Below are 8,522 nucleotides of genomic sequence, written 5' to 3' on the forward strand. Positions count from 1 at the left end.
ATCCAAAAAAATAATAGAAATGATGGGCAATAGTTGCAGTTAAGACTAAGACAGAACCACTATGACAATAATAGTTGAAAATAACTGCATAATAACTTGGAATTGAAAGGAAATAAAGTGATATGCATTATAACCCCTTCAATAACAGTATTGCAAACAACAAAATACCTAAAGGCAAAAGTAGATGGGAGGGAGACAGAAAGAGAAGAAAATTGTTTACCATAAAGGCAGACTGAGGGTGGAAAGTGAGAGGTTAACTGGGGATTTGGTAGTGGGAAATGAACACAAGTAAAGGAAGGGTGTTGGAATATTGTATGAACAAAACTCAACTATCAGCAACTTTTTTAACTCTGTTTCTCATGGTGAATAATAAAATTAAATATTTAAAAATGTATACAATAATGGCTGCCGATACTTCCCAGGTAGTCTGATCCTAGCTAACTCCTCTGTGGCATTCTCAGAAAGTGAGAGGGAGAGCAGTTCCCCTTTCTGAATAAACTATAGCAGCCAAGTGCCACACCCTATATCTCTGAGAGAAATGGCCAAGTTTCATGACTTAACCTTAGCAAACTTCCAAGCCACAAAATTTGTTTTCGATCTATAAATCTTGTACTAAGGAACTGTACAATACCTCAATATCTTAATAGTATGTCAGCCCAGTCGTATCACACAAAATTTGATAACTCAGTGAGCCTAGAATGCCACAGAAGACTCAACTAGAATCAATAACAGCCCACTAAACCCTTAGATATTGAGTTAGTAACACCGTGGAGAGATATAATAATCATTTCAAAATGACCTGCATTGATCTAAGTTTTGATCATTCCATTTGTCTTTGTGTTATAAAAAGCAATATGAAGTAAATGTTTCTGCATGGGGGAAGGCTATGGTGGTGGGTGGAAGATTGGGAACACTGGTGAAGGGAGGTCACGCTGGTGGTGAGATTGGTGTTTGAACACTCAAAGCTTGAAATGTCTGTAGTATGAATACCTTGGTAAATTGTAGTATTGTAATAAAAATTAGAATAAATATAAGAAATAAATGAAAACCCAGGACATAGCTGCATATTCCCTTTACATGGATTAAAAATATTAACATTGTTTACATAACCATTATACCCAAATCACTGACATGCCCATAAAAATTCCCACAATATTTTTTTCCAAACCACTCAGATTGCATCCTCTCCCTCTAACCCTTCCAAAGGAAGGGAAGTACTATCAACAATGACAAAAAGCAGTTGCAAAAACAACACCTAGAACTGGCTTCACTTTCAGGAGAGGATACTCTTGACTCCTCATGGTTTTGGGTGCACTACACAATCAGAAGAGAAACTTCTTTAGTCACATACTGTAGAATGATCCCTGAAAATATAGTCTGCCCACACCATTTTTTAAAGAACACAACCAGTTATTATTAAAAATTTATTAGAGTAGGGACCGGAGAGGTGGTGCTAGAGGTAAGGCGTCTGCCTTGCAAGCGCTAGCCTAGGACAGACAGAGGTTCGATCCTCCGGCATCCCATATGATCCCCACAAGCCAGGGGCAATTTCTGAGGGCATAGCCAGGAGTAACCCCTGAGAGTCAAATGGGTATGGCCTCCCAAAAAAATTATTAGAGTAACAAAACTTCCAGGCGAAACAGAAGATCAAAGACTTGTTTTTCCTCGCTTAAAAGGTCTTATTAAACTAAAAAAAAAAATGAGAGCCCAAAAACAAATCTTCAGGTATATTTACAGAAAATATTAAGACAGTTCTTTATGTACTGTTGTGGTGTTTCACCTTTTTCCCCTTCGTCTCTCAAACCAAGGATGAGGACTCCGCCCATTTCTTTTTTTCTTTTTTTTTCTCCAGGCTATTACTTTTCTCTTCTTCAAACAAAACCGCATAACTTGAATCTAGTCCCGCCTCCCAATTGGGGGGGGGGATAAGGGAGGTACCAAGACCAAATAGGTGTAAGACCACTAAGTAGTAAGCTAGGCACAGAGGGGACCACTTATTCTAGCAGCCCCGGGGGTAAGGGAAGAGGATATGGAAAGAAGGACGGGAACGGAGGTGGAGGGAGGACAATTCGGTGATGGGAATTCCCCTGATTTTATGTTAATATGTACCTAAAATATCATTGTCAATGATATGTAAGCCACTATGATTAAAATAAAAATTATATTTAATAAAAAAGAAAATATACACAAAGATATATTTAAAATTGATTAAAGGCTTTAAGGAGCCTGAGCAGTAGAACAGTGGGTAGGGTATTTACTTTGCATAAATCCAAGGTAGGTTTATCCCTTGCCTCCCGGAGCACTCCCTTGATATACATTCTTCTCCAAGATAGACTGCTATGAATATAGAAGTGAGTTACAAACAGAAATGGAGAAATAACTTTAACACCTGGAAATTATATAACTCACTACTGAATCAAAAGATTCCTAGGAACAAATGAGAGAGAAGACACAAATATTTATAATTAATGGAAGACAGCAAAAATCATATTAAGTGGAAATTTTTAACTTTGCAAGCATTCATCAAGAAGGAACAAAAAGCATACATAAATAATTAAATGCCATAGCTTTAAAAATTGGAAAATAACTGACAAAATGTACCAAAATAGGCAGGTGAAAGGAAATAATAAAATTTAAAGCAGAAATTAATTAAGTGAACAACCAAAAAACAATCCAAAATATCAATGAAACAAGAATGGGTTCTTTGAAATAATAAAAAAGATTGATAAACCAATAGTAAAACTCACAAAGAAAGGAAATGAAAGAAACTTCATAAACAGAATCAGAAATGAAAAAGGAAATGTCACTAAAGATGCTACAAAAATTCAAATGGTAATAAAAGATTAATTTGAGAATCTTTATGCCACAAAACAAAAGAACCTGGACGAAATGGAAAATTTTTTGGACTCCTATAGTCTCTCAAGGTTAAACCAAGTTGATCTGGAATACCAGAACTGACATATCAGTATTGAGGAACTTTAAATGGTAATCAAAAGGCTTTCCAAAAACAAAAGAAAGAAACAAACAGAAAACAAACAGAAGATTTCACAAGTGAATACAAAAAGTGAATTCCTTTAAACCTTTAAAGAGGATAAAGAGGACCTACTGTCAATTCTTTTTGAGCTCTTCCAGAAAATTGAAGAAACAGAAACATTCCCAAATAGATTCTGTGAGATTAACATCACTCTGATACCAAAAGCAGACAGAGACACCACACAAAAAAGAGAGAATTACAGACCTATATCTTTGATGGACATAGATGCAAAAAATTCTCAAGAAAATGCTACCAAATAGAATCCAACTATTCACCAAGAAACTTAAACACTATGATCAAATAAAATTTATTCCAAGAATGCAAGGATGGTTTTACATACACACATCTATCAATATTATACACCATATCAATAAAAAAACAAAAATCATATAATCATATTGATAGACTCTGAGAAAGCATTTGACAAGTTCCAGCATTTATTCATGATAAAAAAAAAAAGATGGGAATTGAAGGAAATTTCCTCAATATTTTAAAAGCCATTTACACAAACCCATTGCAAGTATTATATTCAATGAGATAAAACAAAAAGCCTTTTCTCTAAGATCTTGCACAAAACAAGTTTACCCGCCCCACCACTACCACTTCTACTCAATATATACCAGAATAATTTGCCATAGCAATTAGACAAGAAAAATATATCAAGGGCATCTACATAGGAAAAGAAAGAGTGACGCTCTCGCTGTTTGCAGATGACATGATATCTAGACAATTATAAAGACTACAAAAAAGCTTCTAGAAACTAGTAAAGTATCAGACTCCAAAGTTAATATGCAAAAATCCGTGGCTTTACTATACACAAATAATAAAAGGGAAGGAAACAATATTTAAAAGGATATCCCATTCACAATTGAACTTCAGAAAATCAAGTACCTTGGAGTAAATTTAACTAGGAAAGTGGAAGACCTATACAAAGAAAACTACAAAACACTGCTTCAAGAAATAAAAGAGGATACAAGGAAATGGAAACATATACCCTACTCATGAATCAAGAGGATCAACATAATCAAAATGGCAATACTTCTTGAACCATTGTACATATTTAATGCAATCCCTATAAAATTCTCATAATATTTTTCAAAGAAGTGGATCAGATGCTTCTGAAATTCATATGGAGTAAAAATATTCACAAATAGCTAAAGTAAACCTTGACAAACCACTTTTCCCAACTTTAAGTTGTACTACAAATCAGTAGTCATTCAAACATGGCATGGTACTGGAATAAGACAGACCCTCAGATAAATGGGAAAGAGTTGAATATTCAGAGTTGGACCCATTGGTTTACAATCAATTAATCTTTGAAAAAGGAGCAAGATATATAAAGTGATGCAATGAAAGCTTCTTCAACAAGTGGTATTGGGAAAACGGGTCAACTGCTTACAAAAAAGTGAACTCAAACCTCACTTTATTTTTATTTAATTTTTTTTATTTATTTTGGGTTTTGGGCCACACCTGGTGACACTCAGGGATTACACCTGGCTATGTGCTCAGAAATTGCTCCTGGTTCAGGGGACCATATGGGATGCCAGAGATTGAACTGATGTTCCTCCTGGTTCAGCCACATGCAAGGCAAATGCCCTACTGCTGTGCTATCACTCAGCCCCCTCAGACCTTGCTTTAATGTAATTTACAAAATCAAATCAAAATGGATTAGAGGCCTTTATATTAGACCTAAAATCATATGTACATAGTAGAAAATGTAGGCAGAATGTTCCATGACATTGACACTAAAGGAATCTTCAAAGATGAAATACCACTGGCCAAGCAAGTGGAAGAAAAAATGAAGAAAAAAAAATATAGGACTACATTTCCCCCCCCCCCCCCGTGCCTGCCAGGGGCGATTTCTGAGCACAGAGCCAGGTGTAACCTCTGAGCAGTGCCTGGTGTAAACCAAAAAAAAAAAAAAAAAAAAAAGAAAGAAAGAAAGAAAAAAAAGAAAGAGAAAGAATAGGACTAGATTAAACTGACAAGCATCTGTACCTTAAAGAAAACAGTAACATGGATACAAAGATTACCCACAGAATGGGAGAAATAATTCTCCTATACCCTTCAGATAAAGGGTTAATATCTAAGCTATATAAGACATTAATAGGACTTAGCAAGAAAAAATCTAACTCCATCCAAAAATGGAGAGAAGAAAGGAACAGACATTTCCTCAAAGAAGAAATACAAATGGACAAAAGAAACACAAAAAATGCTCCACACTATGGATCATCAGGGACATGCAAATCAAAATAACAATGAGATATCTTCTCACATCACAGAGACTGACACATATTACAAAGACCAATCGCAAGCTATGTTATCAATTATGTGAAAGAAAGTGACTATCACTCATTGCTAATAAGAATTCAGAATGGTTCAGCCTTTTGGGGAAAATAATGTGGATATTACTCAAAACACTAGATATTGCATTTCCATATAAACCAGCAATACCACTCCTTAAGAAATACAAAAAAAAACACAATACAAAATTCCGTCTGCATTCCAACATTCATAGCAGCATTATTTACAATAGTCAGAATAAGGAAACAACCCAGGTTCCCATGGACTAATGAGTATCTAAAGTAACAGTGGTACATATACACAATGAAATATTATGAAGCTGCTAAGAAAATGAAGTCATGAAATTTGTTATACATGGATGGATATGAATATCAGGCAGAGATGCAGAAATTGTGTTCAAAAAATAGCCAGATTATCCCCTTCTTTAGAGCTTTTGTGTCTAGCTTGCAACCTAACATGCCACAGGATGTCTCTCTCATTGGGACTGGCCCTGCTGGACAGATGTCAAAGGTGTCTATTCAATTGGCTCTGTTGTAGTAATTATCTGTTGAGTCTGATACATTTTATATTTGATTTCAGGTCTAAGACAAAATTGTCAATTCCTGACAGAATTTTCAAATGATACCTTATTTCAGATAACTTTCAATTATCTTATTAAGTTTATATTTTTTCTGCTCTTTAATCTGACAATCCATGCTGTAGTGTTACAGATTTAGTACTGGTAACAGTAGAAGCAAATAAAATAAAAATTATTATTTTGACACATTGAAATAGATTAGTCATTTTTATTTAAAAAATGGAGCATTAGCGGCTGGAGCTGTGGTGCAGCAGTAGGGCATTTGCCTTACATGCAGCTGACCTAGGACGAACTGCGCTTTGATCCCCCAGCATCCCATATGGTCCCCCAAGCCAGGAGCAATTTCTGAGTGCATATCCAGGAGCAACCCCTGAGCATCACCTGGTCTGGACCAAAAAAAAAAAAAAAAACGAACAAAAAATGCATTATTATTTGATCAATTGTTCTCAACTATTTTTATTATATGTAAGTGAAGTTATATGTCATCATGCGTTTACCAAAACTTAATTTTGAAAAGATATACCAATCTCATTTATTTGCGCTTTTACATTTCTCCCAAGTTACTTTAAATTTAGAACAGTTATATAAGCAATTTGCTTCTGATTAAAGAAGTATCTTTTAAACATATAGCTGATTTTCTCCACTTATTTTTTCTGTAAAATATTCTTGAATCATTTAAATAAATTACCTCATTTAAATTGCACTGAATTAATCAAAAATTGCTGCCTAATTTTTGATGGTTTTCCACCGAAAGGAATTATATAAAACACTTGTAGACTTAAAAGTTATTTAAAATCATGTATATAAAACCTTGCAAACTATTCATTTTTTTTCTGCCCTGGTATCATATGATTCCTCTTTAAAAAATCTGGCTACATAATATTATTTTTTAAAAAATATGAATAAAACTGATAACTTTGTTAATAAGTGTATATAGTCATAATACTACTATAATTTGTGTTTATCTTAATGCATTGTGAGCCAAACTAATGGTTTTAATAGCTTTATAAAATAGTAAAATGTTAGTGAATTTTCAGACAAATGATGAATAATATTGTGACTGATACCTGTTTTCATTTGAGAAATTCTGTGCCTTTGGTGCCCAGAGCAATCACATGGTGTGTAGGACATTTGTTACTGACTGGGGTTCTTTTATTTTCCAGAAACAGTGGATTTATTTATAGCTTAAGTAATATCTTTATGTAAGCACCATGATTACAAACATGTTTGTAGCTGGGTTTAAGTTATGAAAAAAATAACACCCCCCTTCAACAATGCAACATTTCCACCACTAATGCCCCCATCTTCATCCTCCCCCACTCCTTGCCTGTATTCAAGACAGGCATTTTATTTCTCTCACTCATTACTATTGTCATGATAGTTGTTTGTGTAAATATTTCTCTAACTCACTATTCTTTGTGGTAATCTTCATATCATAGGCCAGTCCTTCCAGCCCTCATCTCTATTGTCTCTGGGTACTATTACAATAATGCCTTTTATTTTTCTTAAACCCCACAGATAAGTGAAACTATTTTGTGTTTATCTCTCTCCTTCTGACTTATTTTACACAGTATAATAGTTTTCATGTCCATTTACGTATAGGAAAATTTCATTACTTTATTTTCCTGATGGCTGCATAGTATTCCATTGTATATATGTACCTCAGTTTCTTTAACCACTCATCTGTTGTCAGGCATCTAGATTGTTTCCAGATTCTGGCCATTGTAAATAGAGCTACAATGAATATAGGTGTGCATAAGGCATTTTTGTACTGCATTTTTGTTTTCCTAGGTTATATATCCATAGGAGTGGCATAGTTGGATCATATGGGAGCTCAATTTCCGATTTCTGAGGCTCTCCATATTGTTTTTCATAAAGACTGTACTAGACAGCATTCCCACCAGCAGGGAATGAGAGTTCCTTTCTCCCCATATCCCCACCAGCAGTGATTGTTCTTGTTCTTTGTGATGTGTACCAATCTCTGGCATGAAATGGTACCACACTGTTGCTTTGGTTTGCATCTCCCTGATGACTAGTGATGTGGAGCATTTTTCCATATGCCTTTTGGCTATTTGTATTTCTTCTTTGAGGAAATGTCTGTTCAATTCCATCAAGTGTTGTTTTAATTTCATTTAAGGAGTCCTAGAGTTGGTATGAGGATGGTGAGGCCTTTCTCTGCTCAGCATGCCTCCTGCTGCCCCTTAAGCCCAAGAGTCTGAAAGCTGCAGGGTAACAGCAGAGAAACTTGCAAAGCAGTCAGGTGAAGTTCCAGGAGTCAGTCAGCTTTATTCCACAGTCCTATCTGCCATGTTCATTTTGCTTCTATGTTAAGCCTTTTCCTAACAGCTACTTTTCTACTCCTTCTGGCTCTCTCGGTCTCTATCTCCCTTTCAATTGTTTTTCCTTTTTTTTTTTTTTTTTTTTTTTTTTTTTGTGGTTTTTGGGTCACACCCGGCAGTGCTCAGGGGTTTTTCCTGGCTCCGTGCTCAGAAATTGCTCCTGGCATGCACGGGGGACCATATGGGACGCCGGGATTCAAACTGATGACCTTCTGCATGAAAGGTAAACGCCTTACCTCCATGCTATCTCTCCAGGCTTCCTTGCTGA

The 8,522-nt window shown here is 35.3% G+C and overlaps 1 non-coding gene across 1 annotated transcript; it reads right to left on the reverse strand.

Annotated features, from left to right (window-relative positions):
• Positions 1 to 1,166: 1,166 nt before the first annotated feature.
• On the reverse strand, positions 1,167 to 1,380 carry LOC126010382 (small nucleolar RNA U3). Its single transcript, XR_007496426.1, has one exon. It is a non-coding gene; the product is annotated as a small nucleolar RNA U3 (small nucleolar RNA).
• Between the last annotated feature and the right edge of the window lie 7,142 nt (positions 1,381 to 8,522).

The sequence above is a fragment of the Suncus etruscus genome, chromosome 5, assembly GCF_024139225.1.
Source record: "Suncus etruscus isolate mSunEtr1 chromosome 5, mSunEtr1.pri.cur, whole genome shotgun sequence".
NCBI lineage: Eukaryota > Metazoa > Chordata > Mammalia > Eulipotyphla > Soricidae > Suncus > Suncus etruscus.